An 11,227-nucleotide genomic window follows, 5' to 3' on the forward strand; every position below is an offset into this window, starting at 1 on the left:
TTTATGTACTGGGGAGGGGCATTATCTCCCCGAGTAACGATTAAAATTTCTCCAAAATAATATTCAATGACATTTCTTATTAAGTTGTTAACGTTTTTATCATCTTCGTCTCTTTATAATATTATCAAAAAGCGTTTCAAAGTGAAATTACAGAAAAATGTTACTGGATTTAAAATTTAATAATAATCAAGATCAAATAAACAAATTAATTGATTTTATCTTGTTGCACTTGTCATATTAACGTAACTATATATATTTAAACGTCACAATTTAATTGATAAAATATTAAATGAATTCAGAGTAGATTCAAACAAATAAACAAAGCACGGATGAAAATACATTTCGGTAACCGAAGCACAGCGGAAGAAAATCCGTCATCTCCCATTCGTAAATAACGCGCGTCGGTACATGCAAATGAGCGTTATGGTAATTCGTCGGGATGGGGCGGTAATGATAAGATAAGGTATTGTTGCGGCCGGAGATACGGCTCGTAGCTTGCATTCGTTCGCTCGTCGCTCGAAACGATGGAACCGAAACATTTTTTAACACAAAACAAATGATTTTTATTCGATGTCCCATCCGGGACGAACACTACGTTATTATTATTACTTAATTTAATTTTAATACAATTATAAACGTTTAATAACAAATATTGTACAATTAGTCTTAGGTGACACACACAATCACGAAGGAAGTTAAAGTTAAAACAAAAATATAACTTTGATGAGAAAAATAGATCCAAAATATGTTTATTAAATAAAAATTTAATCTTTTAAAAATAGACAATCTAAAAATGTCAATTACTAAACTAATTACGACAAGTTCTTCAATACATCCCACATAGTTTAACCGCCTAAGATATTATTTGTTTTGCTTATATAAAATTCTTGATAGCAATTTGAAATTTAATATTATTCCAAGTATGAAACATAACCGCATATTAAAAATGTAAAGTTTTTGTGGATAAATCCAAATTTACAAGCCATCATGATACCATCGAGTTTCAATCGTAATAAAGCAGAAACGCAATTAACGGATTAAGTGAAGATTTTTTTATTACCAACATCAATCATTAACATGATACTACAATGCTACTGATAAACTTTAACGTCGCAAAATTGCAGTTAATTTTTCTTACTAAATGATAACTGTCATCGAGTATTAACAATGATATAGATTGGGGTAAATTGGCAGATAAAAATAATTTATCTATTTTTGTGTAGCTAACGAGCGACGCAGCGGGAATCTTTAGCCCCTACTTCCCCTACAGACACCCAGACGCCGTTGTTATTATTTTTATTAGACGGTTCTTTTTATAAATGAAAGACATAATTTCAAGGCTAGTCTTATTTTTAAAATATTCTCTGAAATATTTTGAGTTGCGCACACGCAGGTAACATGTTCCTTCTCTAACGGAATATTGTTTTATCCGTAATAGTTCATACACAAAAATGTTTTCTAAGCTTTTTATTATATTACAATCGAATCTATTAAATTAAATCTAATAGCATAGACAAATGTTAATATATTTATTTCTGTTGTCAAAGATCTATACTGAAATCCAGTAACCATGACCTACTGATCTCATCATCCCCAAGTTGCCTTTAAAAAGATGCGTAATTGATTGAATCGACGCGAGCTCATTTGGCTGATTGTACTGAGCACCGAATTGCGTATTTAACGTATGGGAAGGACCCTTTTGAACCGCTGCCAATTTAGGCCACCCTCTAGCCGATTCTGGGGTGAGTGAACTGTTTATGTCGAATTTTGTTTTATTTACTCATTTTTAACAAATTTGTATCTAATTTAGATATATATTTTGATAAGTGTTTCAATTAAATATATTTAATTAAGAATTGAATTTATCACTCGAACAGAAATGTACTCATTATGTGGGTGGGTATGGAAAAATACTTAGATTGAAGAGCAAAGAAACGTTGTAAATCGCGGCGTATAATGTTTAATGGGTCATTTGCCATATTATTATCACCGTGCAAATATCCCGCCCTGCGAAGATTAGATTACAAAAGACGATTTCGAAGTGTGTGAGAAATATTCAAGTCTGGTACAAATATTGAAATCGTTGAATAACGAAAATGTCTTTACTATACCGATTATGTTCATATTTTAAATATGTATATTATCTAACAAATTACGCAATTATATTCTATTATTATGTAATTGTTTCTTCTTGAGAAAATGGCACGGAAATAACTATAAATAACTTTGCTATGATTGAACAACTAAATGTTAATTGCTTTCATATATTACAATATGTAATCTATTTTATATCAAGATTTAATCGAAATATTTCGGGAAGATGGCGACGATATGCTTAAGACGAAATATGTCAAAACGTTTTTCAAACTAATTTAAGTATAACCGGTTTATTTAGTAATAAAAATACTTTTAGGTATGTTCTATATTTTGAATGTTGAACAATGTTTTAACGCATGACTTCCTTCACATAGACTGTAAAGGAAAAAAAATATAATTGTTATTTTTATCGTGCATCAACTTTGAATCAGAAACTCCCGAATTGTATTCTACTTTAAATTCCAACTTCAATTACGTAATATTTCGAACAAAATAATTGGAAATAAAGTTCATATTCACGTTTAAGTCCATTATAAAATTCATTATTACACAATAAACACTGTACAATTTATGTTAATATTTTTTGTACGTCTGCATGTCATTTCGGCAGTTTAAAAAAATGACTGTTATTATTATTTCAAGGTTAAATGCAATTAAAGTTATGGTGATGTCATTCTGTAATCTTTGGTCTTAGAGGTTCATTAAAGAATGTCCATGTTTCGATAATTAATGATTCTTTTGTTATTTAAATAATTACCTAATGGAAGTTTTTGTGTGTTTGGAGTTAATCAATCATTCTATATATAAAAATGTAAGCGTATTTTTTAAATTAATGCGTACGTAACTAGCATTGTCCTCAAATACATCCTTGAGATTGCTTGAATACATTTCTGTCAATAGGTCACGGATATCGTCAATCGTCACAAAAGTAACAGATGGCTCATTGTATTAGGACTATAGATAAGCCACATTTTAACAATTTTAAGTAAACATTTACTCGAGTAACAACCAATGACATTTTAGCGTCTTATGAAGCGAGACGAAATATGATTTAATAGTATTGGATTTGACAAAGCAAAATTATCAAACCGATTTTGTGCGTATTTTTATATTAATCTTCTACAGTGAAAGTGCGAAATGTTTAACTTAATTTGTAAATGTTTGTTTGTATATTTTACATTTTATTAAGAAGACTAACATTCCACCACAGACTATACCATTTGATTCTTGTAATAAACTATGTATATGTGTATGTAGTCATGTATAATTATGATAATGTATTTATCTATTTTTATTTCAAATAACGAAGCGACATACATCATAATTGCTTTGATTTCGTTGAGAAAAATTAGACAGTAAAATAAAATAAAATTAAAATCAACGTATGTTTCGAATTAGGACATCACGGAACAACGAAATTGGTGGAAGAAATCCCGCAATCAATTAGGCTGTTATATTTAAAATTAATCACTAATTTGCCGCAAACAATCTTAAATTATAAGAAGGATATTGTGGGTGAATCACCCTAATAAGTTAAATAGACATTATCTTAGCTATTATAGAATTAATAAAAGCAGTGAGTCAGCTTTTAAAATAAATTAAATTAGATCGCCCACTATATTGGAAACAATGAGACAGAGTACGATGTTAAAAGTCGCAATTAATACGAGACAATACCGACGAAGAACAAGTCGGCTCATCAATCAGCCATCTTCCCTCGTTACACATAATTAATCATGGAATATAATTAAAATTCCCGATGACACGGCGCGATCACCACAATATAAGGATAGAAAATTGGCGTTTAGAACATTCTTAAAGGGTTGGCTGCGTTACTTGAAGCCGTTCGGCTGTACAATCTGTTTAGAATTAAATTATGAAATTAATCATTCATTCATTTTCCTCGTGTTTTCGTTATCTTTAAGGAATATAATGTTTATCTTAAATCGATATACAAACGTTATAAGATTTTGCGTTAGCCAGACAATATATCTTATGTAGAGTTTTTTACATGATTAACGAAATGTAGTCAGTGATTATATTAAATGTTATTTCTATGAGAACCAAGGTCACCTTAATTGATTTACGTCAACATTCGTATTCAACATTGTAATAATATGTTAAATAATCATACGGAAACTATTTTTAAACACGGCAATTAAATGCGAATAATAAATAAAGAAAAATGTATTTTGTACTTTACGCGTTTCTTTTTCATTGCTTAAATTAAATTGTTATTTAAAATTAGTTATTTCGTTTTACTTTCTGTATGTTATTTTTTGATTAAATCAAAAAGTGTCAAAAAGTGTCAAGAGGAAAGAAATTTTGATCTATGGCTGTTAAATGTATTTCTTGTCTCTGCAATTGGATTATTGAAAATTAAAAATGTAGATGTCATATTCGTATTGTTTGTTACCCAATAGCTGCCGTAATCTCTCATCAAGTTATCATTAGCTTACAGTAATGAGCCCAAAGATAATGTTAGATTTAAGGCGCCTCACAGACGTCTATTATAGTGTAATTACCTAGTGACTCAGCACGGCTTTGTTCGTTGCATAGGATCCGCGAACAAACTTGTTTTAATTAATTTCGTGTCTCGAACAAGCTTTCCAGCTGATTGTAATCTACTTAGTTGCTGTTAGCGATACGGACGCCCCGATAATGAAGCAACATATTGTTCTAAACTCGGCTTACGGATAAGGTTTAAGGGTCAAGACTAACAATACGTCACTGTGCATGAGATACAATGAAATAAGAACGACGAAACATCGAAATCGCGTAATGAATAGCCGGTTCGACAATGCTCGCGTTTCTTTATTAGTTCGTCGCTAATGCATTGGAATGCGAATATGAATTAACGCAGCGGTTCGAGTTTTTGCGGCTAAATCGAGCCGTGGGCCAGATAGTGGACACACCGCTTTTACTGCACTCTCACAACTTCCATACTTAGTAGTATTTATAATCTCGCAGCGTGGCGCGTGTTTGTTTCGCCCGTTGCCATGGCGACGGGTGAAATATGGCCTCTGTCTTGCTTCGTTTATAGCGGTTATTAGCTAACGATAGCCATTTATTAGACCTTCTTACACAATATTTAATAGCAATACCTGGCTAATACTGACTTTGGATTATTATGTTTATTTATTACATTGAAACGTAAAAATTGAAAGGGTACTTTGTAATAATCTTATAGAGGAAATATAATAAAGTTTTATAATTAATAAATTGAAATTAAAAACACCGGTGTTTATTTGAAAAAGTGCCATTATTAAACCTTATTAGTTATTATGTAAATGTTTCTAGCACGTGGGTAACACTAAAAATGAAACCCAACAAAAATTGGCATAGCGGCAGTTAAAATATTACTCCTCATTATTCTATGGCAATACTTATGGTATAGGTACTTAACCGTCGTTATTTGTATTAACAAATAGAACAAACTTTTTTGTCGTCGTTATAGATTAGAAAAGTGATTCTTAGGATATTATAATTATAACAAAGTACGATTGCATTCACAAAAAAGTCGTACTGAGTGATACTTTGATCTCATAAAAAATAAAACTTAAAAATACCCATGCAAAGTCGTGATGATAGGCCAAAGCTAGTGTAACAATTATATAAAATGAATATCGCTTACAGTCGATGATAACAGAAATTCAAGAGCATCCGTCTAATGATTTTCAAACGACCACACTGGGTCCGTTTCACAAAACAATAATTAGTACCAATTACAATACTAAATTTCCTCTATAATCAAATAGGATGACTGGCACAAGTTGAGTGGCCGCACGCGGAGGGAAATTAAGGATAACCGGATCTTGCGTCTCGCTCACTCTCTAACATTAAATATTTCTCGTTTTAATACCGTATTTTAGCGTACAAAGTTCGATTCGTTTTTATGCGTTATAATATTCAATACAAGAATTGTTACGTGTCTCCCTAAGGGGGATAAGTTGATTTTGTAATGGGATTATTTTACATAAATAATAAATGCTAATTACGTAAGTAATATATAATAAGATAAATCTATTAGCAGTTCTAAGTTATGCAAGTTCGTATAATTGCAACAGTTACTTTTATTTTTATCATAGTTTTTTCAGTTTTAAATCAGAAAATAACATGTCCGTTTAAGTAATATTAATAAATAACGAGAACCTAAATAATAGTTTTATTGTCTATGGTTTTTGTAAATATCGTTGACTGCCTTAGATGGAGACGATCTACGCCACAGAATAAATAAACTTTGTGTGACTTTGTTTATTTTTCTCTGAGGTTAAATTGGTTATTCCTAGAAAAGTGGACAAGAGCGGTAATCGTCCAGTAAACAAGTGTACCGTCGATTTCCAAATAACAATACTGAAATGAAAACACTCTTAAGATACGTTTCTAATACATAAATAAATATATTAACTAAGAAAATATTTGAGAGTTTATATCACACATCAATTGAAGCTAGTATTATTAAATATAATTACGTAATTTGATTAGATATTCTAAATAGGTAAGAATTTCGGAAGAATCAAAATGAATATTAAATCTATGGCGAGATGTTCGTTTCCGCCAAAAGGATATGTAGCTTTGTAGTTGGTATAACCTGTAATCGAAACCGGTTTGTTCAATGTGGACTTACGGAGTGGAGAGGGCATGCGCGATATCAAAGCAGGTGTGTGAGCCTACTGACTCAATGAGAATTCCTATTCGGGCTCAAAAAGTGCGACTAAGAAATACTAGAATATTTATAACTACATTTGAATTAAGAATCAAAATTTAAATACACTGAAATTATGACGTCACAGAATTAAAAAATTATAATCCTTTACTGATTTAAAGCGTGCACGTGTACGCCGTATTCAAATTGATTGAAGTTGCAAGATCCGTCAATGAATAAGCGATAAACGACTTATAAAACAAGAAAAAGTAAGGAGATTATGAAAACTTATGCTTAGAAGCAATGATTCTGAGATCTACTCCGGCAAGTACAGATATTCCAAGAACAAGTTGGGGTGGCGTGTTTATAACGCGTGTTTAATAATTTAGCAGCGCCGGCGCGCGGTCCCTTACCGGCCGGGTGCTGAATAATGGATGCAACAATAATATGAGTAGACCGTCTACATTCAATACTTTAATGTATACTACTAACTATTACACTGATGACTACATCAAGATTGATTAAGTTTGAACCGTGAGGGAAATTCAATTAAAAATGTATAAGCTCGAATTGTTTTAAGTTGTATGCTTAGGATATACGGATAGAAAAGCCTCACGTTGGTGGTTAATTTGTGTTGGCAACACCATGAAAACTAGAGGAAATATGTATATCTCCTTAAGAAGGGTAAAATTGACTTGCTGTCAGAATATATGAATCTAAACCGATTATTGCAGGGTCAAACCTAGACAAGTATAACTAATTTTTAACAATAAGCACATATTTGTAATATCTGTTACACGGCTTCGACTAAATAATTCAAGTGGAAACCTACATAATTTGGACAAAGATCTGCTACACATATACCACCTCGCTTAACAGCAAAATAGCAGTGTGAGCTCCAAACCTATCTTTTTGGAACCTTTTCATTCAATTACGGATGGAATGGAACAATATTTGCCTAGTATTTTATATTTGCAGGCTGATACGATTTCTAAAATATTTGTTTTGTTGGTGTGACTTTTTTGTTTGTTTAATACCTCATTGCTAAGAATAGGTTATATAAATTGAAACGAAAGATAGGACATCTATATCGATAACCTACACCAGAGTCTTAAGATATATATATTTATACATAATCACTTTAAACTTAAGGGAAATTGATGTGTAGCTTATGTATTATCCTCAAAATTAACATTTAGTATTGGTCAAAATATTCAGAATTTACACTCAAATAAGCTAGTTCTTTTCTGTTCTTTTAAACCAAGCTAAAGTGCTTGGAGTATTAGCATAACCAACTTTTTCGGAAGAAGCCTAGCTGAGCGACAGTGTTGCCATTTCAATATCATAGTTTGGTAGATTTCTAAAAACAATTGATACCACACCATAATAAAAAAAGGTTAAAACATTTTTGCTAATTATACGAGTTTCTACATATAATAGCTATTAAAAGAAAACAAGATATATACCAGTGGAAATAACGATTAATTAAAGAAATGAATATGATACAATAATTAAGTTAATTAAGAGCATAATAATCTTAACGTATGATTTAGGTAGATATATCATGTATTTGCATGAGGGTGCAGCAGAATGCATTTAATTCGTTAATAAATCAGGCTGCGGGGGTGGTGCGGGTTCATTAGGCAGATCGCCTGGGGCCTTCCGGGGAGAGCTGCCCACTCCATCCGTCCTTCTATTGCTTGATGCATTTAATTTAGCGAGAGCAATGTATGATAGACTAAATTCGATTCGTCGGTTACATTCCCGATTCCGTAGACTAAAGTCTAACAAATTTCCTTACAAACATTGAGATGTTTACAGAACAGGATTCATAGCTCCATTCCCTACGATATTAGCTTTTCAATATATACCTTGCATTGCTGTATTGTATTTAAACTAAAAATCATTTTGTAATTACGTCGAGTCATCATTTTTCGAAAAAATCGTTCTCGTTAAATTTCATACCATCTCTTAATAGTTGACTCGATAAAATCTTACCTAAAATAAGTTATTAATTGGCTCTCATAACTCAAGCTTATCGTTGGCATAAATTAAGGTAGATATTCGCGCGCGGGCGCCTCGTCCACGCACGTAGTGAAACTTTTAATTGCATTGAGCTCTATCACTGTCGTCAACACTGCGAGTTATGAACACCCGACTGCTTATATTCTTCGACTCTTTTTAGCAGAAATGATATATTTTTTATTATAATAGTCACCTTATTTCTTAAAGATATATTTGGGATTTGGGACCTACGTCAGGTTGGCAACATGGGTATGAAAATCCATTATTAACAAAATAAATTGTCCCCATATATCTCTGGGTAACGTAAATATAAAACAATAGAGGCCGGGACCGGACGAGAGACTCATTAATTTAGATGATTGTACAATTATCTAAATATAAGCGGAGCGAGACGCCCATGCGGGGGCAGGGTGTACTTCAACCCGAAAAGGAGGGAGGGGTGCGGGCACTCGTTTTTAATTAAACCGGCGATGAAATGAAGTGGTCCGTGTAATATTGCTTAGACATATTTTAAAAATTAATTTTCAAACCAGCTCTTTAGCAATGATTTCAACTACAAAACGACGTAAGTCGAAGCAATCTTTTTTCTTCTGATTTGTTTTAGGCAATTTGAAACTTTAATTTCTGGCTCAAGATGATGAAGGGTTGTGAGTCTCGGCGCCCCTCTCTCTCTTTCTCTCTATTTACTTTCCGTTAAAGCTTTAATTAAAAGGATGTCTATTTTAAACATAATTGATGTTCAAAGTAAATAAATCTTTAATGGTTTAATTATCTTTTAGTAATTAAGTTTCACCTGACAGTAAAATAATGAATACTCTGCTCACCGAATCTTTCTAATTACTGATTCAAAGATAGTGCCTATTTGGAACGCATAGATAATGTATGAACACATTTATCAAGTAAAAAATCCGCATGCTTTAATAATATCTCAATTTAACGAAATATATTTAACTAGTTTTGTTTTATATTACATATTTATTTTATTGCTCTTAAGAGTACACGGTTTCTGCAAAGGACTAAGTCTTGCACTTTCTCGAGTATTTTACAATGCATTGTTGTGTTTCTAAGTAAAAGGTAGCTTGAATACTTTGCAGCTGCTCGTGGTATTTGTTTAACGATATTCTTAAAGGCCGTCGTTCTCCGAAGTCAGACAATAAGTTGTCAAATAGTTCTTTATACTAAATAACATGTGGCACTTTCTTATACCGAGAGTTGTACTGTAGTGTCAATAGACATGTCCGTTTAGTTTCTTCACATATAATAAGTACGCAGTTTTGTTTACAAACAAACCACATTGTTCTCGTACTAGATTTAGCATGTGCGCACGCTACATTTAACTTACATTTTTGTAGCAACACAAACAAATCTTACTGATAATTACCTTAAGGCTTTTTCCCGGAGGTCTCACGCGACCAGCCTTGGTGCCTTAATAGAATCGTCGAACTCCGAACCGGCACGATGCACCAAACAAAAAACTCAACAATAACAGAAAATAAAAAAAAGCACTAAACGTATTAACTCGATTAACTACACCGTCGAATGCAGTCTCGTATCCTTCAAGTTCGACAGGACAAAAAACTTGAAGCACAAAAACCTTCTCGTAAAACTTTAGAACAAAAACTGTATAGAGAACTTCGAAAAAAGTAGATACGTCAGAGGGGATCGACGACACTTCCCCATGCAGCGTTTCGGTCGCGACTGAAGCACGCGGTCGCGCGCGGGGCCACGGAGGGGAGCGGGCGGGGGGCGGCGGCCCCGCACCTCCGCGGTATTATTTGATTAATTCGCCTCCCCTTGTATACTCGTCGAGTCGTCATTACGACAATGAACGTTAAGTTTTTAAATTTCAGTGAGAGGGCCGCAACCTTCACCTACTGTTTAATTATTTAATTGAATAAATTAAGATCGACCGTCGCCAACAAAGATTAGACGTTAATAAGCAAACGCTGAAGGACTCGTCCCGTTCATAGTTAATTACGGCGTCGCAGTACGCTCGCAAAAAATCCTTGCTTGAAATAATGAGTAATACCTACCAAGGAACGTTAGTCCCGCTAATTGGAGTGCATTTGCATACTGAAGTAAAATAAAGTCAGAGTGAGTTATTTTGATGAAGTCGAATGCCGGCAAACGGCGAGCTAATAAGGTGAGTACGCAAACACACGTACACGTGTAAGAAATTCTAATATTAATGCTTGTAAAGCACTTCTACTTTTACTGAGTATTACTTTCAGTGTATAACTGTTACTTATCTGCCAAATTCAAGGCGAATATCTTGTTTTTATACACACACTAATTATACAGTTCACTTAAGAAACTTGATGAAAGTAATCGTTGTAAAACGCTGTTACCAAATTTGGCGTTGTGATAAAATTTATAATTTAAATTGTAATCGACTGAAATTTGTATATTAATTAGTGTATATGAATTTGGTTACGTTAATTAATAAAGTCGAGAGTCTGT

The 11,227-nt window shown here is 32.8% G+C and overlaps 1 protein-coding gene across 1 annotated transcript in view; it reads right to left on the bottom strand.

Annotated features, from left to right (window-relative positions):
* The window catches only part of LOC124531138 (LIM domain transcription factor LMO4), an 89,361-nt gene extending 78,875 nt beyond the window's left edge, over window positions 1–10,486 (bottom strand). Inside the window, exon 1 of the mRNA XM_047105605.1 lies at window positions 10,149–10,486. The gene's annotated coding sequence lies outside the window, so the exon portion shown is untranslated. The remainder of the gene's footprint in view (window positions 1–10,148) is intronic.
* Between the last annotated feature and the right edge of the window lie 741 nt (window positions 10,487–11,227).

Source organism: Vanessa cardui, chromosome 7 (assembly GCF_905220365.1).
Source record: "Vanessa cardui chromosome 7, ilVanCard2.1, whole genome shotgun sequence".
In the NCBI taxonomy this organism is placed as follows: domain Eukaryota; kingdom Metazoa; phylum Arthropoda; class Insecta; order Lepidoptera; family Nymphalidae; genus Vanessa; species Vanessa cardui.